The 22700-nt window shown below is 40.5% G+C and overlaps 1 long non-coding RNA gene across 1 annotated transcript; it reads right to left on the bottom strand.

Annotated features, from left to right (window-relative positions):
* Window positions 1-440: 440 nt before the first annotated feature.
* LOC108506510 lies at window positions 441-21941 on the bottom strand. The gene is made up of 4 exons (XR_001877788.1): window positions 21757-21941; window positions 20188-20329; window positions 16058-16123; window positions 441-501 (listed from the first exon to the last, which is right to left on the bottom strand). It is a non-coding gene; the product is annotated as an uncharacterized LOC108506510 (long non-coding RNA).
* Window positions 21942-22700: the final 759 nt, after the last annotated feature.

The following is a 22700-nucleotide window of genomic DNA, read 5'->3' on the forward strand; positions in this document are numbered from 1 at the left end:
CGTTTTCACTAAGCAAAACCCTAAAGTAGGCTCCTTCTTCTCCCTATCACCCCAACAGTCATTTGTCAGTCAGTCTCCATTTGAATTCACATTTAATTCCATAAATACACTGTATTTAAGTGAAATTTAACTAATGGCCCGGAATATATTTTGCATTAATACTGTAAGTGCACACCTGCACAAAACCTACATTATGTGGCCCTAAACCAGTGACATCTCTATTTTATAATACCTCAGATCTAACAATCCAATTCTCTTTTCTGTCAAGACTAGAAAGTGGATAAGAAAAATTATGATAAAGCAATTTTCTGGGGGTTTGCTGACCTCTATTACAGGAGATATTTCAGTGTCATCGATGTTGGCAGAGTTCACACAGCAATTTTTCTGCCCAGCTCTCCTTACCCACCCAGGAGGTGGATTCATGCTGTCCACAAGGATCTCCACAATTTGGGATTGCTCAGTTCCCAGATACACTTCAATATGCTGCAATATAAAAATATCCTGTGCAATACAAAACATTCTGGTTTCAGCAAGTCTCTAAGTTATTAACCATGACCCAATTTATACAGAAAGTCCACGTAATATTTGAATATTTACTGTGTATTTTGCCAAACCTTTTAAAAAATACTGATATTGACAATTTTTTTCAGCAATTACAAAACATCTATCAAAAAAGGTCATTTAAAAAAAAAAAGGTGCTACAGAATTAACAGATCCTTTTCCTTTCTTCTTCCCCATCTTCTGTCATAAATGGAAAGAAATTTAACAAGTGGAGCCAGTTAACCATATTTAGCACAGGTACCTAAAGCAGATTTTAATGGTTTCAGTATTCCAAAAATATCTCCTATTTAAAACATGCAGCTAAAAGAATCATCATCCTGTGGTGCAGGTTTTTTTGGGCTGACTTTTCAAGAAGGCATCACTACAGATCACCTCTGTTGTGATGGATTAAGAAAACCTTTGGAATTCTGCTCAGGAGGGCACTTTACATCACATCCCCTGGCAGCAGCTCCGTAAAACACTCCCAGACCTCCCAAATTCTCGTGTTCACTCTGCAGTTCGAATTTTAATTTTTGCTTTTTGAATTTTAATAATTTGGGGAAATTTATGTTAGCTTTATACACCTCTGGAATTTTCAAGGGAAGGACTAAGATCACTCCACTGTTCAACATGTTAACCTAGAAAAAATCAGATATTTTTGGGTACTTGAAGACCCTGTGCATCCCCAGCTCTGAATTGTAGAGGAAGTGAATTTGTATGACTGAAAAACACACCCAAACCCATCTTATTATTTTCCACACAAGAGCAGTTTCAATGTGAAGGTGGGACAGGTGGAATAAAAAGAGTTTTCCCCATCTCACAGAGGTTGGAGTGTGGAGATCTTGGGATTAATAAATGGCAGATCCTTTCTAAACGTTGGAGTCCCGGATAAGAAAGCTGTCCTTCCAATCTCAGCTCGTCAGGAGGAGTGACAGGACATCCACACTACTTCAAACTGCAATTCCAATTACTCAAAGACTTTTTCACCTCTTCAAATGTCAGGCACTATGAACAATCCCATGGGCGTTATTAGTCCTCCTCCCTTTTATAAAATTAAGGATAACACAGGCCTAGAGCTGAGATAAATCATCCATCAAACAGATTATCTCCTCCAGATCCTCAGCATGTCCCAAAGTTTGTGCCAAGAATTTTTAAGCTACAGAATAATCAGTCAGTCCTTAATACTGACTGACACCAAATATTGAAAAGAAGTTATTTCTGGGACACTGATTCCAACTGTTTGGTTTAAACTTGAGCTCTTAATGCAGATACAATTATAAATGAACCAGCACATGTTTGCAGAGGTTTCACTCATTGTCACATAAAGGTTAACTGCTGGCACATTTGAAACCTCATAAATGCCAGAATTGTAAAAAAAAAAAAAATCAAAAGCTGTGATTTTTTAACTAGAACTAGATAAAACCATGACTGGCTAGGGGCAAAAAAAAAAATCCGTTTAAAACTAAGTTACCCAATCCTCAAAACGAAGTTACCTCGTAACATTCTTCACAGAATGGAACTATAAATAATTTCATGGATAAAAAAGAACTGTAACTCCCTGAGGATGTCCAAGGCCAGGCTGGATGGATCTTGGAGCAACCTGAGCTAGTGGAAGGTGTCCCTGCCCATGGCAGGGGGTGGAATGAGATGGTCTTGAAGCTCCCTCCCAATCCAAACCATTTTGCAATCCTATGAAACTCTGATCTTGTGTTCTGGTAACTTTAATTTAAAATACATATAATAATATTACTATTTTCCCTGGAAATTCCTCGCTTCCACATTTAGATAAAGATGAAATGATAAAGAAAAACAGAAATAAAAACACAACTGTCACGTGATTTTGCTGAACTGATCTTCACTGAGTGTTGGCCTGGTGTGAGGTTCATTGAGTATTCAGACTTTCTCCTGAGCAAATTGGATGCTTTTTCCTTATCCTAAAAGTTTTATTTATGGATGGGGCTGAAAAAAAAATTTAACTGGTGTCCTGTGGTTACTGTGAATGTGCTCTGTCCAAAAAAATGAGCAGCATTTCTAGTTAATTTGTCTAAAGGACCTAGAGGTACCTTGCTGTAGATGTCTAAAGAGGTGTTAATGACAAGGCATTTCAGTATTTTCTCAGGAAATCAATACTTTCAAAGCAGAAATTGTGATTTTTCTGCCAAAATTAATGAATTTGCCTCTCCAGAGGTCGGGATGTCATTGGCAGTGAGTTCTGCAGCCCGGGAAAGAAATCATTTCTCAGGACTTTTCCACGCTGAACTGGAGCATTGGGCCAGCGTGAATATTAATGGATGTGTGAGCAAGAGGACAGACTGGAATATAAGGAACTGCTGCCTGCAGTGAAGGAGACAGCTGAGCTGAAAAAAAAAAAAGCATTATTTAAGTGTTTGTTGTAACAAGAATAATGAAACAAAGCACGTCGAGTCCCCCGAGTGGTGTTTTTTCCGTGGCTCCCTCAGAAAGGTGAAGGAGTTATGAACCAGCTCATTTCCCCAGCTCATTTCCAACGTTGTCCTCTCTCTCTCTCTCAGCTCAGAACAACCCCAAGAAACCCTCCAGGCCCCTCCTGCTCCCAGATCTCATTTCCACCATCACTCTGCTGGTCCAACATGGGAGGGCTGTCAGTTGTGTGATGTACTGGGACGTGGGGCTCGGGCTGGAGGCTGAGGAAACCACCTCCTGCTCCAGGCTGCAAATCCATGTGCTTTAGTTACATCCTGGAACTATCCATGCTGTAAATCCCGCTGGGTTCATTCTGGAATCACCTGTTGTGTGATGAGAGAGAACCCAAAAATCCATCGAGCAAGTGCATTGTGATTTTGTAGCTGAGATCTGCACATCATCCTCTATAATTATTATTAAGATTAAAGGCCTAACTAACGTAATTCCCAAGCAGTGGCCACTTTAACTTGGATTTCAAACGTTCCTCCATTTTAAAGGATTCTTCAAACTTTCTGTAAATAACCAAGTTCCCCTTTTCCCCAGGCGTCTGCTCCCAAGGTTTCACAGCTCTAATTATTATGAGCAATATCTTCATGGTCTCCTGCTACATCGCTCAGAAAACATAACCAAAAAAAAAACAGATCTATTTTGAAAGTTTCTTTGAACTTCCTAAGTCGATGATTTCTTATATAACTGCAATAAAAACCTCTGGGAAAGAACCTATTATGAGGACTGTGTCAGCAATTTTAGCTTATTACAGATGGCTTGCTCCCCTTTCCACATAACTATTTAATGAATTTAAACTAAGGATTGTATAATTTCAGAGCCAGCAGCAGCCAGAGCTTTTTACTGGGAGGTTTTTAATCTGAGATTACGGGCTAATTTAAGAAAGGGATTTGATGAAGCAGGTCATTTTTCAGTGCCTGACATCAGCTCTTACAGCACAACCTCAGCACCAACATCATCTTCCAGCAGCAGAGCTGCCATGTCCCACTGCCATCCGGGGAAGCAAAGAGATAAATGCTCCATGTTTCCATATTTTCAGGTGGCTGGGAGGAATTCTGACTGTTAATGACCAGGAGAACCTCCAGCAGCAGCTGTCAGAAGGCAGCACATAGCCTAATTCAGGCATGTTAATTATTAGATTTAACAACTGAGTGTATCCTTATTGTTGTTTTTAATTTCTTATCCATTTTCCACCCAATTATCCTTACATTTTAAAGCAGTGTTGTAGGAAGTGTTCTCTGTCCTCCCCTCGCTCTGTTATAAAGCAATTGTTAGTGCTCCCTGTTAGAAGAGCAGTTCCCAATAAAACTATTTATATCTTTATGGTGTGTCCATTCACTGGTAAAAGTTTAACTGTACTAAGAACTGTAAATAGGATAAAAATATAACAAAACATTTGCCTCTCTCCATCCCTGAACAAGAAGCCCAAATTGATTCCCACAGAATCTTCTTTCTAGGATTATAAAAAGCTGATGAAAGGAACAGAGAGTGAGGACAGAATGAGTGCAAAAATATTGTATTGACATAATTCTTTGCTCACATTACAAACCACCACAGGCTTTAGTGTCAGGAAGAGAACAATGAGGTCATTTTACAATGTGAATTACAACCCTCTGCCTTTCAGACCAAATTTGATAACAAACAAGAGCACAAAAGACAAAGTTTTCAAGGTCTAATGGAACATTTAGATTCTTTCTCAGCATGACTCTTGTAGGACATTGTTTCTGCACAAAGGTTTTGGACAAATTGTTAAAGATTTAATATTTGGTATAAAGCATAAATTCACTGCTGGCTAAAGACACAGGAAATCTTGTGTGCTTAGGGTGACCTTATACTTTTATGACTTTTGGTTTTTTCCCTTATAATTATGAAATTTGTGGACCTGAAGGAACACACCAGAAGTTCCAGCCAGGAAGATTTTGGTTCATATCCTTATCTACACCCAAACAACGATCCTTTTGCTTTTGTAAAGACATTAAAACCAAATTCATCACCATAAACCAACTCACCTTCTTCCCATAACAGCCACATATGCAGCATATGACATATGTAACATCTCTAACATCACTACTGGCACTTAATAGCTCAAATAATACCAGAAAGCAAATTATAGGTATGTTCCCAGATTTATATGAATGAGAGAGAATGGATTTGATTGAGGGTGATGTTTTTCTCTTGCCCAGTTTGTAGGAAACAACCCTGAGCACTGCAGGACCAGCCTGGCTGTGCAAAGCACAGGAGACTGGCAGAAAAGTTTCTGCACTCCAGGTTTCCCAGAAATTCCCCACGATCAGGGAGGAATTTAAGAGAAAAGAGAGGAATAAGTCATTCCAGACTCAAACACCTCTGGATATAAATCAGAGGTCAGAGCAGAGAACTCAACACACACCAGTTGCTCAGTGCCCTGCAGAAGATCTGCTTCTCTACAAAGCATAGCCCCCTTCCCAGGCATTCTTCAAGCTGTTGTACTCACAAGATCAGGAGGGAAAAATTAAGTCATAGGTAGCCAAATGCCATCTGTTCCCCAGCCTGGAAGTGAACATCCACCAGAAACCCTTCCCTGACTCCATTTTTTCTTCTGGAGGAGGCACCGCCGAGGGTAAAGGTGAGCTACACCCCCCACTCCAGCTGTTCTACATGTTACACAAGCCCTTGTTCCTGTTTTAATCATGTTGTTTAATTCTATTTTCCATTCTCTTGGGAAGCCAGAGTGCATTCCAATATAAAAAAAGAAACCAAAGTATTGCGTTTTCCCAGCAAAAAAAAAAAAAGAAAACTCAATGTCTAAAGGAAGAATTGCTTGATATCTACTTTCTTTTCAAAGCTGGTTTTATCAGCTTAGGTTTATGCATTATATCTAAGGCACAAATCCTTAAAATTTGACTACTACCCAAAAAACCCAGACTGACTGTGGTGATTTATAAGGTGGCAAAGAAACAAAGTTATTTTTTACTGTCTGGTGTCTTCCATATGCCCCCAAACACCACTAATTATCCACTAGGAACACATGCCTGACATCTTCCTAATCCTAGTTCTTACCCTAACTATTGTCCTTTTACAACTTAAGTGCTAGAACTTGCCTTCAGGTAAGGTGAGGTGAAGTTATTAATCCATAATTCAAGAAAGAATCCTATGACACCCCTAAAAGTAATATTTTTTTTTTTTTCATTTCCAGGCTAAGTTACGCAACAGCATCAGAACAATATGGCCAAATTTTAACATTATTGCAAGCAGATAACTAAGAGTAAACAAATAAATCCATAAACATTAACATTTTCATTACTTACATCCTAAACACTGTGATAACAGCCAGATAAAAAGCACAGCAGAGATTTCTTCAGCCTCAGTATTATGAGCTGCAAATATTGCTGCAGTAAGTCAACAAGCAAAGTTTTTTTATTGCTAAATATGTAATTAAAAAAACATCACTTTCACCTAGGAAAACCTGCACTGATTTGAAGCAGAACATCTTGTTCTGAATCAGCACTTCAGAACCCAAGCAGAAGCCCCATATCACTAAAAACTCAAGAACTGGGTTTGTCTGGGTTTTATTACTCCACAGTCCTTTCACAGTGGAAAAACAGATTAATTTGACCTAAAATAGAGCACATTTATTTGCATAATAGTAGCCCTGAAAAAAAAAAAAAGCACCTTAGGACTATCAGGTAGAGGATGAAACAGAAAATTAAACTAACACAGTTTTCTGGCAGTTTTTCAGCATTTTTGTGACCTACTTTCCAGCATTTTTTCCAAAGCTGGTGTAACTCCATCTAGTAATCCCTAAACTAGAACTGAAAAAAAAAAAAAAAAATGGCTTAAAATGCACAATTCCTTTTGGAAGATTCTCAAATACCAAGTAAGTCTCTATGACACTTAGTATTTTTCTTAGTTAACTAGGACATCACAGGGGCTTAATCCAGCTCTATAATCATGGCAGCAGTTGGTGGCAGACTCATTACTAAGAAGATACTCTTAGGTCTGGCTTTTTTCCCCTCTTTATGGTATCTTTTACACCCTTTCCTAGTAGGTACCTCAGAATTAAACCCAACAAATCTCCTTCAGATTTTATGCTAAAATGAGGGGCTTTACTTGGCAAACACGTGATAAGACACGTCTGTACAAGAAAATTAGGGAGGGAGGGAAAATAAAGTAATGTAAAGTTTCACTAATGAGCTGATCTTTACAAATGGCTTCTCCCATTCAAATTGGTTTTCTCATGTCCTTAAAATCCCTGTTTAGACACACAGACTTGCACTGTGCTACAACACGACATAATTTCATTGATTTCACAGCAGTGATAAAATTCAGGCACATATTAGGGTGGGAGATGGAGAGATAAATTGCCTCACTTACTGAATGTTCGGTGCAATAATTAGCATTGAAAAGATCCCAGGGAAAGCCGTGTCAGCAAGCATCTATCATTTCTCCAGGAATATGCCTGTGTTGGAAAGTGGGATGATATGGTGCTTAACCTGTATCTGCATCATTGCAACCATTCATCTTTTCCATGTAAAGTGGCAGCTGAGTGCCCAGTTCGAGCGTTGCTTTCTTAATATTAAAAATAGAGCTGCAAACATTATTTCTGTACCTGCTCCTCTGCCTGGGCAGAGCTGCTTCTCCACCACCTCTGCTGGGAAAACTCTTTCGTTTCTCTTTCCCTAGTGTGAAATGCTGCAGTTAATTTCTCCCTTTGTGTCTGATTCTGCTCCTTCATCTTCCTTTTTTGAGCTACTTCTGCCTCTCTCTGTCTTCTTCCACTGCTCTCAGTCCCAGTGAGGCCTCACCTGGACTTCTGTGTTCAATTCTGGTCTCCACAGCTCCAGAAAGACAAGGATCTACTGGAGAGGGTCCAGTGGAGGCCACAAAGATGATGATGAGTCTGGAGTATTTCTCTTAGGAGAGCCTGGTTAGCCTAGAGGAGACTGAGAGGGAATGTCATCAATCCATACAAACATCTCCAAATGGGTGTCAAGAGAATGGTGACAAATTTTTCAGTGGTGTCCAGCAACAGGACGAAGAGCAATGGCCATAAAATAAAACACAAGTCCCACCTCAACACGAGGAAGAATTTCTTTCCATGAGGGCGGCAGAGCACTGGAACAGCCGCCCAGGGAGGGTGTGGAACCCTCTGGAGAGGATCTCCCTCTCCAGAGACATCCCAAACCCATCTGGATGTGTTTGTGTGTCACCTGCTCTGTGTGACCCTGCCTGGGTGATCTCCAGAGGTCCTGAATCACTCCATGATTGGGATTCTCTCCAGCCATGAGGATGCTGCATGACCAGCACCTCTTCCATGGCCACTTCCTTCCCATCATGAAACCAGAGCTGTGCTCGGGAAAGGGATGTTCCCACTGATGGAAATGAGATGAAAGGAAAAGAATCCTGCTGAAAAGGAATCCAAGAATATCATCTGTGTGCAAAGACTCGTGAAAATAAATTAAAGGCTTCCCTTGATACACATTCAGACCCAGATTGTTGTTTACCTCTCTGAGAGATGAAGCTGATTATTCATCATCAGTATCTCATCAGTAACAGGAGTCTCAGTTTCCCCCCTCACACCATGCAAATGATATTCTGATCACATCAACATATTTTATTATTATTGTGACATCAAACCATCCTCCCAAGGTATGTGTAAACACCTTTGTTTCCTTCCACTGGAACAGCTCACTGGGTGGCCTCTTCACAAAATAATGAAGAATTGAGGTGTTCACAGAGATCTGTGTAACAAAACTACTCAGCCGTCCAAGGAGTGGAACGAAACAGCATCTCTGCACACCTGTAATAAAATCTGCATGGCTGTTTTGACAGCACTGAGTCCCTAATCAAATAAAAGGGAGCTCACATCATTAAACAGAAGCATCCTGAGAGGCAGGGATAGAACAGACTCACCCTCAGTTCCACCCTCCCAGACAGAACTTCACACAGTATCAAGCAGAAGTTCAGACTGTCCAATACAAAACTCAAAAAGATCTGTGAGCCCAAGAAGCACCTTCAAAGTTCTGACAAAAATCAATCATTTGTGGAATTCAGCACAATGAAGGAATCCAGTCCATACTAATGACAACAGGAGCTTCACACCAAAACTTGTGGCTCTGTAAAGTCACCAAGATCCCAGCTTAAACCATTCCTTGGCACTGATCCAGAATCTCCAAGACCTGGATTAGCCTTGAGTAACAAGAGTTGTGAGGATGCAAGTCCATAAACAAGGGAGGGTTTTAGGACAGCGGACTCTGAAGCTTAAGGAACTAAAATCCATAAATCTCTGGAGTGCAGCGAGAACAGAACTTCAGACAGGTACTGCTGCCCCAAAGAACTCACCTGCCTCTTCTGATAACCCTCAAAGCAGAGATTCCACCCGCTCCCTGTCCTGGGCTGTCTCAGCAATTAATATAATTGAGCTTAAGTTTCAAGACACTGCTCTGTATTAAATTAGCTTTGCTGTTTCATCTGCCTGGGGGATGTTTCTCCACTCTTGACAATCTCCAGTGAAGCAGCATCTTTAACCTCTGTCAGTAAAACATTCTGGAGTCTTCCCCTATCCTGGGTTTAGAAGCCTTTCTTCCTTAATATTCACCCAAAATGCTTTTTCTGGAAAACTATTCACCCTAATGCCTATTTTTATAAATCTGGCAGCTGTCTTGCGACTTTCCCAAGATGTGGCAGCCCTTGGAATGTGCATTCAACACACAAAACACCTTCTGCCCACTCAAACCTGTGCCCTGCTCCTTCCCATGTGTGTGTACACACGAATTCACGTGCACACACACGGCCTGGAGACTAAAAATGAAAGGAATTTTGTTTATGGAGCATATCCTTGTGTTCAGCCTCAAAAAATATATTTCGTTTTTGCCCTGCCAGGTCATCTGAAGAGCTCAAATATGACCAAGTCTAATGACATAACAATACAATCCATGAGACTGGACAAAGCCAAACCCATTAAATGCTTGATTCTATCACTTACAAGCTCCACAAAATGCAAAAAGAATTCCTGGGAGTTTTCTATTTGGACAGAACATCAACCAGATGATCTACTATAAATTTTTTCCCCCATAAAACCTGTGATTTTTTTTTAATTACAGGTTTATATCCAAATGCAAATTCATTATTACAACAACTGTCATCCTAACAATAAAAGCAAATAAATAAAGGTGGATCTTTTAGACTGTAGCTCTGTAAACTGCAGACTTTGAAAATGTTATCCATCTATCAAGTAATAAAAACTCCCTCCTTCTACAGCTATTTAGATTTTCTGGGAATGACAGCTATTGGTAATTGAGTAAAGCTGCTAAAAAACAAAATGAGGAGTTGGTTTTGATTGATAGGAAGGACCTTTCACTGCCCAGTTATCTGAATCCTGAGCAGATATATGACAATACATCACCCAACGCCATAAATAACATCCATTAGACATTAAAACAGAATTAAGTCTTCAGTCCAGTCCAGTTTTTAACTTGCTAAACCTGTTTATTCCATTCTTTCTTTCCTTCCTTAAGCAGCTTCTAGTCTAGGAAAGCTCATTATGTCCTGTCCTGTGATTGCTCTGAGTTTCCTTAATGGTCATTTCAGCTTTTTAAAACCCAAAATAAATAAACTGTATCACTTCTCAGTTATCTGTTATTTTGCTGACACTCTGGAGGAAAGACAATTTTCCTTTTAGGATCACTGCAATTTATCACATTCCTTATTAATCTATTGTTATTTTTCAGCTATTTTACTAAATACTGAGGTAAGGCCCATTGGTTCACAAGTCCTGAGCTCAACCACGTGTTTTAAAGATAGAGAAAACATCATTTTCCCTCTGGTTGTCCAGATTTTAACAACAAGGCAGTTCAGAAAATTATTTCTTTAATTTTTTGGATAAACTTTGTGAAGGAGCTGCCTCCATTTCAGGGGATTCACTTCAATAATGCCACCAAGTTGTCATCTGTGGTTTCAATCTACTGAATCCCTTGGTGTGCCAACACCTCAGAGCACAGGCAGAAAATTTCCTGGGAAGAAATATGACTCTTACAAAGTGATGCAGAATAGATTATCTGCATCTTTAATCAATATTTTCAATGTATATGGAGCATTGAAACATGGTGTTTACTGCATTATCCCTTGTGGGGTATAATTATATTGTATATATGTGAAAGCAATTTAATTTGTTTGCATCAAGAGAGACACTTGTGCCATATTCAAAACAATAATAATGTGCACAACGATGCAGAGAGGATTTAAAATTTTTTAACTGTTCTGTCTCAAATAACACATCCTTTTATTATTTTTGCACACTATCTGCATTCAGAAAATAAACCCCAAAGTGAGCTCCAGCAGAAGTGAGGGATGGTTTGATTAAACCCCGTGTTGCTGCACTCTTCCTCTGGACTCAATCTGTTCATTTTGGTGGAGTTCAATAAATCAAATGTGTGATACATTCAGGAGATGTCCCTCCCATCCTCTAAGCACGGGATTTGAGCTCACCCTGACCTAAAGGGGCAGGTTTACAGGGAGGACTGACTGCACCTGATTGCCTTGGCACTGAAACAGAGGCTATTTTATAGATAGATAGAAATATAGATACCTTATACCTTTGGTAAGGTTTGGGTACATTTGGGAAAAGGAAATCAAACAGCAGGAGGATCCACTTTTCACTCCTTGTCCTGGTGGAAGAACTCTGTGGTTCTGAGCATCAGATCTGCAGCAAAGAGGTGAAACCAAAACCTAAACTGTTAGAAACAGAGAATCCCAGAACATCCTGAGTGGGAAGGGAGTCACAAGGATCATCAATTCCAACTCCTGGCTCTGCACAGGACACTCCAAAATCCCACCATGTGCCTGAGAGGATCATCCAAACCCTCCTGGAGCTCTGGCAGCCTTGGGGCTGTGCCCACTGCCCTGGGGAACCTGGGCAGTGCCCAACCACCCTCTGGGGGAAGAACCTTTCCCTGAGATCCAACCTAACTCTGCCCTATTAGATGCCTGTCTATGGAATTAAGACTAGTTTGCTTGGTTTTTTTAATGTTCTTCCTGTAGATTTTGCTATTAAAGCACAGAGAATGAACATGTCTTGTGTTTATTCATAAAACTGTCAAATAATAAAGAATTCAGGGCTGAACTCTCCTCCTTTTCCCATCTCCACACCCTCATCCCTCTCCACCAGTGCACACCAACCACGTGCCTCTGCTGCAGGACTGTCACTGCTTCCATCCCCTCTTCCCATCCCTGGAGTCAGGTACAGAAAAGCAGGGAAAAAAAAAAAGCCACTATCTTTGTGGAATTTTCATAATAGAGCTCTACCATGACTAAGTGATCGGTTTTGACGTGCGATGCAAATCTGGAGTTAAAAATATCGTTTTCCCTCAAAGTTAATTATGAATCATTAGAAAGACTGAAATAAAATCTCCTACCACGTTCCTTTCAGCTTTTTTTTTTTTTCCTGAGCAAACATGGAAAATATAAATCACTTCAGAGGACTGTTACAAGGTAGCAGACACTTGGTAACTTTGGGGTTTATTTAAACTGAACTACTGTCTCTAAATCATTTGTTGTTGCATCTGCAAGTACTACAACAGCTGAAAATCACCTTAGAGATATAAATACCTTCTGCTGAAGTGTATTAAAGTGAGCAGGTACAGGAATAGACACACATCCATGAGTGTGATAAAAATTTGATACTTCTATTGAAAAAGCACTAATCATGCAACAAACCAAAATAGAAACAGAAATTTCTTCTCAGGAAGCAACCCTTGGTAAATTTAAATTTGACTGTTTTCAATCTCGCCTTGGGCTGGAGAAGCAAATTATCAATAACGCCAAAGCTGCAGAAATTCCATTATTTATTTTAATTTCACATCTTCTAAAATCCACAAAGAGATATTTTTCTCTTCTTCTCACGTTTAAATCACTCCAGAAAGAACAGGGTGTTGTTTCAACAGAACCAGAGGTTGGTTTGTTGGTGAATTTTTAAAGATAAAGCACAAGAAGGCAGAAATAGCAACATATTCTTCCCTCTCTTTTCTTAGCACTGCACCTCAACTCAGATCCCTGAGGAATCCTCCTGCCCAGCCATCCCCCCAAATGCTTGAACATTTAAGTTGAATTTTGCTGTGGATGGAGAAGAGGGAATTGGGAGGACAAAGGGAAGAGAGAAAGGGGAAGAAAAGTCAAAGGTATTGAAACTTGCAGGAAGATACCAAAGGCAGGAGAGGTAAATGGAGACGTGTCTCAGCACACAAATGTGACACCAGCGACCTGTGACATCCTCAGCCCCAAATATCAGACAGGCTGAGACTTAAGGAATTTAAAGTATTAGAGGTAGGTAAATAATTCATGAGCATATCCACAGGTACAGGAGAAAGGATAAAATAAGAGTGGCACAGGGTCCCCCAAAGCCCAGCTGAGTCTGAGCCCTGCCCACGTGAGCACACAACCCCTGGCACTGCTGGGCACTGTTCCCAAAGGATTTCTGGCAGAGGGCAATGGGGTCATGGATGGGACAGCTCACACACAGCTGGAAGCTCACAGAAACAAACCTGCTGTACAAAAGAGGGATTTACAGCAAGACACCACTTCTTTCCTATATTTATGGCAAAAAAAAAGCTACCACTACCTGCTTATGTTTCTTTATGGCAAAAGACACCCCACTCGCCTAAATTTACATGATAAAAAAGCAGCATTTGCATGAAATGTCTACAAAGCACCACTTTCACAGAGTAAAGTGGGTTGGAGGTGCTGGGCAAAGCTGAAATGCATTTTCACTCTGCTCCCTGTACCATGTCAGAGCACAGGGGCTCTGTTCCCACCCAAAATCCCCTGAGGTGGTGACTTTTGAGAGGGGAAGGTGGCACAAGGCCCCCTGCCCCGCTGGGTATGGCCGGTGTGGGCACTGGCAAAGGCAGGAAGCCTCTTCACTGCTTCTCCTTCCAGCACCAGGGATGCACAGCAAGGCTTACAAAGTGTTGTTTCCAAAAATACAACCTGTACCCCCTCCAGTGATGCAATTACGAGGAGGTGTTGAGTGATCTCCCTCCCCGTGTACCTACGGCAAAGCTGCTCATTAAATATGCACCACTAAGTGCTTGTCTCACTCCTGGGATAAAATATCATTTTAATAACCTCAGCAATAAACAGGATACCTGCAAAACCCACAGGATGGGGAGAACAGAGCAGGATGAACTGGGAAGCAGTGCAGAATGAAGTGGGAAAGAATGCAGGATGAAGTGGGAAAGCAGTGCAGGATGAAGTGGGTGCTGCACATCCCTCGGCACAAACCACCTCCTCCAAAAGGTTGGGAAAAGGAATGTCCCAGAAAGAGGGAAATGTCTGATCCTGCCAAGCATCCATGGAGAAGGCTGAAGGAAAATGACTCCTCTGGGTGTGATTAAACCCTCTGACAGACCCAGGGAGCTGAGAGCCCTGTGTCCTGCTTCACTCCCACTGACTGAAGGATCCAAGAGGAGTTTGGATCAACTTTATCTCCTGAGATCCAAATAAAACTGTCTCTCACCCGGATTTCCCCTTCCCCTCATCCCACTGCTCTTGGGAAGCTGGGACTCCTCCCCCAGCAGCACCATTCCCTTCCCAAGAGCCCAAACCCTTCTGCACCTGCAGAGCCCCTTTGGGGAAGTTCTGAGGATGCAACACTGGGACACCTCGGATTTCATTTAATGTTCAGGTCTACTTTATATAATGTTCAGGTCTAATTTTTATTTATCCCATGAGCTCTCTTATAACCACAAAATATTGTTCTTTTTGCTCATATAAACAATTTTTTCACCTTTCTATGGGCTTGTTTCCCCATTTTGTTTTTGCTATACTGCAATTCCTTTGATTTTAGCAGGACAGTTGCAACTTAATGCAAAATCGGGATCAAATCTTTCTTAATTTACATTGAAATTAAAATATTAGTAATTTTTCTTAAGAATGCTGTACTTCTGACCAGCAGAAATAATAATATTTTTTTAGCTAGTACAGGCCTACAGATTGCACCAGTCAAACATCCCAGAGTGATCCAACACAGAGGCAGCTTTGGTGAGGTTCCACAGTGAGCTGGGAGCTCACATTTGGTGAAGATGCACTTAATTTTGATTTTCAGAGAATCACAGAATGGCTTGGGTTGGAAGAGACCTTAAAGATCATTCAGTTCCATCTCTGTGCCAGGGCCTCACCTCCCTCTGTGTAAAGAATTTATTCCCAACATCTTATCTAAATCTCTCCTCTTGTAGTCTAAAAGACAAGCTGATTTTCTTTACAGATACAGATAAGCCATTCTGGATTTCCTTAATTTCTCAGCCAGCTTCAAGCCCAACACAAGGATTAGTAAGATTGTCCTTTTCATTCCCACTGTCGGTTCACATTTAGCAATGTATAAGAAATAGTTTACCTTTATTTAAATGGAAATTACCTGCCCGAAAAAGTAGCTCCAGTGTGAGTTAAAAGCTGCTGCATCTCCAGCAAAATTAAGATAACTCCATACACATTGCTGGTGCTATTTTTTTCTTGGTATGATGGTCAAGTACACTTCTATTTAAAATAAGAAACCCCAAACCTTAAATTCCATGTTAACCCCCGGGAATACAAGGCTGGCCTGGAACAGAAAACAGGGTTTTTTTTACAGAAATTTCATTTTATCATGTTCTAACACCTACTTGTTCTCTGGAGTAAATTACCTGCAAAGATTGTATTAAAGAACTTCTGTATTGAAGAATAATAATGGCAATTTCATAGTGATTTCACAGTATTAAGCATGCACCACACAAGAAAACCATCAGAGCAAAATCCAATTTGTTACTTTTCCCACACTGAATTTTACTTCTCTTTGGTTGGCAATTAGTGATTACAAAAGTTTAATCAAAGTCTCCGTTTCTTCTTTCTTTTTAAATGTAGCACAGTCAGAATTAGATTTAACCAATAATTAAGTAAATTGGACTTGGCTTAGTACACAGGAAATTGAGGATAATTCATAAACATTATCCATTAGCAACCTGTATATTCATACAGATTTTTTGAGAGGTGATAGTGTTGAAACAAATAATTAGAAAATAAAAGTGTTTTTCAAGTGTATTAGAATGATAAATTCTTTTACCTGCATGTAAAGAGGGCTGCACTAGGATTTTATGGGGAGCTGCTGTTCAAATAAGTGGAGATTGACCTGAAAGAGAGAAATGTAAATGGGAAAGAATTACAAAACCTCAGCATGAAAGAATGACGCAGAACCTTTTCAAAAGAAGAAAAAGCATCATGGATATGGTGAGAAGGGAGAGAGAAATACCCAAATTGACATTTTTAAGGGAAATTAAAGACAGATTTAGGCCTTGCAGACTGTGGAAGAGAGAACAGTAGCACTGAAAAGAACATTTCAAATAAAGAGGATGTAGAGAAGGCTCAGCAATTTTGGGCTGGTTGCAGCTCTAACCTTCCTTTGCAGGGGTGGAACCGGGTTCAGCAGCCACATAATGATGCTCACAAGGGCTGTTCAATCCATTGCAACCCTGTTCTGCACTCAGAGGAGTCAAAAATTGAGGTGCAACTTGGAAATATGTAAGACTTCTGCCAGAAGGGATCAGAGTTGGAAACACAGAGTCAGGAGTTCTGTCAGGAGAGAAGTTCTGCTGTTCCAGCCCAATTCATCCCCATTTCCTCTTTGTTTTCTCCTCTGTCTTCAGTATATTAGTTTTTAGCTGAAGGAGTCTGAGTTGTTGCAGTGCAACACCTTTGATTCATGTGCTAAAACAGCAAGTGCAGCAGATGACATCAAGAACTGTCTGTGGAAATGCTGATTTACTGTTGTACAGCTTTGGGCTGAAACAGATCCTGAAATAATCCATCTGTGGCGCACAAAAAAAAATCCCCAGACTAGATTTCCAAAATATCAAAGCTCGGTTTACAATATAATTAATGAACTTTCATCTTAAGAGCATGGACACATAAGATGTCTTTAAATAGAGTCGACATCCAAGTTACTGCTGTCCAAAGTCTAATAAATGATATGATGTTGTGGCTGCACTTCACCCCCTCTCCTGGATAAATACTTTGCAAGGAACTGAGGACTGAAAACCAAATTCCTGTATCTGCTGCTAAAATTATGAGCTAAAATTTGGGCACTGTGTGAGGTTTTAAAAATAATAAATTCATCAGGAGGCATATTAGATTTCATGGTTATCTATTTTAACATAACAAATAGGATTATATTGTCCATCCTCAGTGCATTAGAGTTGCAAGCCTATATTTAAGCCTTTACACATCAAACTTCAGCAGCAGTGAGACAAAAATGAATTGTGCTGTGGCACAAAGTCACACCTCATGGTCACTTAACTGTATCACTCATTCAGTCTGAGGGTAAAATTTGTTAAGATGGGATTAGATACACAGCAAACACATAAAAAAAAATAAATGAGTCCATCAGATTTCATTAAATTCTAATGCAGTTCGAAATGACATAAATAGGTATGTTCATAAGCACAGCACTTTAACTGACATTTGCAAGGCCAAGGACAGAAACAGAGGACCAGGAGCCCAGAATTTTAGTTTTGTGGCTTATTGCACTCTTGATGTTGATATTCTCAGATTTTTATGACACTGACCATTCTTTCATTCCTCGTGGAAAACACTGGTAGGATTCAATGATCAGGATTACCCTGAAAAGGGAACACTCAATGAAGAAAGTTATTATGGTTTGCTTGGTCAGTTCGTGGTGTGGGAGGATTCCAAGTCAAGGCAAACCCTGAAAGAGGAGAGTCCACAGGGTGAGTCCATCTGCCCTACACAACAACAATAAAATGGGATGTTAAAATGTAACACTCCTTCAGCTCAAAGGTGCTCAGCACAGCAGCACCGAGAGTTTTGTTCCAGAAATACCCTCTTTGCCTTGGAATCACAAGTAGGGATTTTTAGTTTCCAGACTAAAAATAACTACTGAAATATCAGAGCTTGGAGCAGGACATCAAATCCAAATTTCACCCTGATGGTTTGAGGGCTGTTTGCCGAGGAAAGTTTAACTGTTGATGGGTGTAAGAACCCACACTGGTACTGACAGTGACACCAGCACATGAATATCTAATCTCATGCAACTGGAATCCATAAAAAATACGGTGATAAATCCTTTATTAGCTAACAGAGACTCATCATTTTTTAAACCTTCTTGCATTGCTACAAAAAACTCCACAGAAGTGTTTGCTAACAATGTTTTCCACATCCAGGATCCTGTATTCACACACTCTAACAGCTGGTCACTGGAGCACAAGGTTTCTTTTGGTTTAGTGTTCGTGTTCTACAGGAAGGTGTTTCCAGTTTAATCAAACACTGTGTGTGTCCCTGAGCTCTGATTAGTTTGTGAATTTTCCAAGGTAATCTTTCCTGTTTCATAGAATCACTGAACTCTCTCCATTTTACCAGGCATTACCTTCTCTTTTCACACCATTGCTGTCTCCTCCACTGCATCACATAAACAGTGGGGAAAAAAAAAATCAAGGAAAAAAGTATCCTCATAAAATAAAACTGCCAAAGTATCAAAAAAAACACTATCTCCTAAATGTGGATCCTCACTCAAGTGGCTTTGGGGACTACAGAATTTACGTAGCCAAAATCTGGCTCTATTACACGCATCAAAAACCAAGTTATAACCACTTGGAAAGGCTATAAAGTCTGGGGGTTTTTTGAAGTTTCAAGGTCATCAATATTGAGTCAGAGCAGCACTGCAGAGCCAGGGACAGGGAACCAGCAAGTGGCAGGAGCAGCCCTGGGGACACAGAGCTGTCCCAGCAGATGTGGGAGCTCAGCCTTTGATGTCAAACGAACTTGGGTTTGATGCATTGTATTGACCAGTTTCTTTGCTTGGCTGTATTTTGGGGGGGTTGAACACCTGAGTGTGGCTGAGCTGACAGGGTGTTTTGGGAGGAGGTGGGATTGTCCCACCACTGGGAATGGCAGCGTTATCACTGCTGAGTCTTTCATCAACTTTTTGCCTCAGCTTGGAGTGATTTGTTGTTCCCTCCTCACATGGAGATGGAAGCTTGGAGAGAGTGAGGAGCTTGTCAGAGCTGTGACTAATGAGCAAAGGAGTGAGAAAAGGGACTCAAAGAGGCTCTTTCCCTTGGCAGCTTTGCTCCAGGAGGGTGATGGCACTGGCTGTGCACTGTGCATGTGTCATGTTCTCTTCAACTCCTTTCTCTGCTGTGCACAAAGGAACAAGGACAGACCTGGAGCAAGGCAAACCTGGGAGACACTCTGGGTTCTGCCTCTGCCCATTAGGCCCATTAACTGTAAGCTTCACTTGTGATTAACTTCTTTAGGCTGAAGTTACAAGTGTCTCCTGTAATGAAGAGGTCATAAAATACAACCAAACCTGAAAAAGATTATATGGAAAGAAGTCTGGGAAGCAAAAGCAGTTATACAGCATCCAGGACTGCGAGAAGAAACTGGGAACTGGTGTAATGACTCTGAAGCAGAAGCTGGAAAGTGTGGAAAGCTGACAGGAAAGGGTCAGAGGGTTAAGCCTCTGACCATCTGCTTAAAAAAAAAAAAACAGAACTACAATATCTCTCCCAAAGTTCAGAAAACTCTGTAATGCACAGCAGAGATGTAGGGAATGCCAGCAATGGGATTTATCCATTACTAGACAAAAATGGCAGAAAAATTAACACTGGTAATTCACTGCACGGTAACTCACCTGTTGTTCTGCCAAAAGCCAATTGATTTATTCTGTCCATGAGATGATGAGTCACTTTCCTTTCAAAAATTAAGATGCCAAGTTATTAAATACAGGCATCATAAACGAGGAGGGCCAACACAGGCTCCTTCCATAGGTTTCAAACAAGTGTTATTTATGATCAGTGACTTTCAATGTCTATTCAAGAACAAGTGAAAGAAGTGCAATGTTTTGTCTACATATACAAGAGACAAACAGAATGACAAAGTAATTATATAATTATCATTCTGACAATGATTCCAGGCCAAGTAATGGAATGACTGAGGCAGAGCTCATTAAGCACAGAACTAAGAAAAGTGTAATTAATGCCAATCAAACTCAGGTTTATAAAGATTAGATCATTGCCCAACTAATGAGGTGCCTCTTTGTAAGATTAGAGGTTGATTAATGAAAGGTGAAAACATCAGAAACATTTAGTTTGGGCCCTGGGTGGTTCATTTCAAAAAGTAAAGATAGGAATGAACATGGTAAACGATGGGATGAGCTTGATTATGTCCCAAAATTGATACCTGTGAACAGTCAGGATGGGATGGTCCAGGGTCCATGTCTGAGAGGGTCTTTGTGGGTCATCACCACACGAGGCAGTTCAAACCCACTGTACAATCCACCAGAGGAAGAAGGAAATCCATGTGGCACATTCCTACAAAGAAGCTGGTGAGAGGCAATTTGTTAAACCACAGTAAATTGATCACTTACAATATTTGATAATATTCTTCTGCTCTCTATTCCCACCTCCCCTTCCCTACGATCCCCAGAGTTCATCTCCTACGCCTGTCCCAGTCTGAGTGATGCACCAACATGTTGATCAATCATGGCCACCTGATAAAGCCTTTCAATTTGTTCCTTTTTAAATTGTTCATCCTTCACTCTGGAACACTGCACTTCATCCTCTCGGGTGCTAAACACCGCCTGCTATTTTTTGTCAAATGTCATTCAAGAACTTCTCTGTGATATTGCTGCCCTCCTCTTTTTACAATAGCTCCCATTTTTTCAACCACTTCCATTAGCATCCTCTCATTTTTTTCTCCAGAGGACTAGAGAAAACATCAAATAAGATCAGTTCTTAGATTGATTCTTCAGAAATTCCATATTTGAGTCTCAGAGTTCCGTGCAGTGCAAATCAAAACAAAACTTAAAAGCCTCCCAGAAACTACATGGTGAACAAGATTGAAAATGTGTTATTCAGGCCAGCTGAAAGAGATAAGTTTTCGGATACTAGTATAGAAAAATATACTTTAAAACTAGTGATATCTTAAACACAGTGACTAGAATTAATCATGATGCTTCGGTGATTATTTAAAGTTGAAAATATTCTAAGCCAGACAATATTTTTTGAATGGCGTTAAGTTAATTTTAAGCATATAATTAAAGCTGTGGTTGCTGGATTAAATGACAATAATACTATTTCATGTTTTATAATCTATTTAGTGTCACAGACTCCCCCAACATACACAGACAAGGGTGTCCACACACATTCACCTCAGCTCTCCTACCTTTATGTTCCTCTATCTCTTTATAGGGTTATCTCCAGCTCAGAGTGAATGATTAACTTTATATTTGCCCTCTAATACTCCTTTTGAAGCTGCATTAAATGCTCTAATGATGTTAATCACATGCTGCCCCACACTCTTGGCCTTTGGCACCATCCTAAGCACACACACCACCAATCCTTTCTTCTTTTTTTTTTTTTTGCCATAAAAGTTCTTTTGATAAATCTGGGTAGAACCTGGCAAATCATTTACAGGACTATTTTCAGGAAGGTTATAACTTCAGTTAGAGTTGAACAGGAGCAGCACCTTTGATAATCAGATCTTAGGATTTCTGCAAAACATGTAACTGTCCTGTAAAATTAGTAACATCCATAAATCAGAACCCAAAGAAGTGTGAAATTGTATGTAATGTCTCACATCCATCACCATTTTTACTATCCTTGCTGTTTCCTGACACAGAGCAATACTTTTTAAGAGTTAATGGGTTATTCTGGACCAGAAATTCCCTTAGCACAGTTATCTCTTGGATGCTGTTGGTGTCACTTCTTGTGGGGTTTCCTCATTCCCAGCTGAAGAAAGTCAATGTACCTGAACGTGGTGGCCTTGGCAGTGGTAAAGGTTGGACTGGATGATCTTAAAGGTCTTTGCCAACCTAAATCATTCAGATTCTCTCAGAGTTATCCTGTTTTTCCAAAGGAGGGTCCATCCTGTGGCACGAAATATGGCACAGAGACACAGCACAGAAATAAATGGTTCAAATACTGAGAAGTTTGGATAAAGCAAGATTTTGGCAGCTCTACAGCACATTTGCTTTTAAGATCCCAAAAACTCACTCCAGACAGAGCCAGGTATTGAAGCCAACTTGCAGGCAGCAAAAAGTCAATAGCCAGAAACAAAGGAGAGAGATTTATTTTATAAAGTCCTTGTGCTACTTCGCACTTATTTTCTTCTGAACTTTGAGATGGGATAGAAGAGGTCACAGATACAGGTGGGTAATCCAGTGCAGTGAGAACCTCAGGAGAAGACAGAATCCTTCTCACTTTCTCTTTATTATGAAATAAAAATGGAGCTATGAATCATCCCAGCACAGACAAATCATCCAAAGCATCTTAAAACAGCCGCTTGAGTGACTGCTGCAATATCACCTGTCAGTCAACAAAAAGAGCTGCAGGACGTGCTCACCAGCTGATAGAAATGTGCCCAAAGCCAAATGGAGTCATTAAAATAACATGATTTCAGAAGGTCCTCAGCTAAAGCGTTTTCAGCCCCTTTGGAGCAGATGCAGTGACCTCTGTGTGAGCCAGGAGGGGACGGGCAGGACGGAGGAGGGCAGGGCAGGAGGACAGAGGTGAGGGCAGGAACGACCAGGGATGCACCAGGGATGGAGCTGCACATCACACACGGCGTCTGCAGGGCTCCTGGGTCACCCACAGAACATCTCACTCACAACTTCTGCCAGGTTACAAAAAAGTTGAGGTTGGAAACAGAAAGGAAAAGCAAAGAGTTATTATTGTCGACGCTTCCCAAACTTC

The sequence above is a fragment of the Lepidothrix coronata genome, unplaced genomic scaffold (assembly GCF_001604755.1).
Source record: "Lepidothrix coronata isolate B3197 unplaced genomic scaffold, Lepidothrix_coronata-1.0 Scaffold218, whole genome shotgun sequence".
NCBI lineage: Eukaryota > Metazoa > Chordata > Aves > Passeriformes > Pipridae > Lepidothrix > Lepidothrix coronata.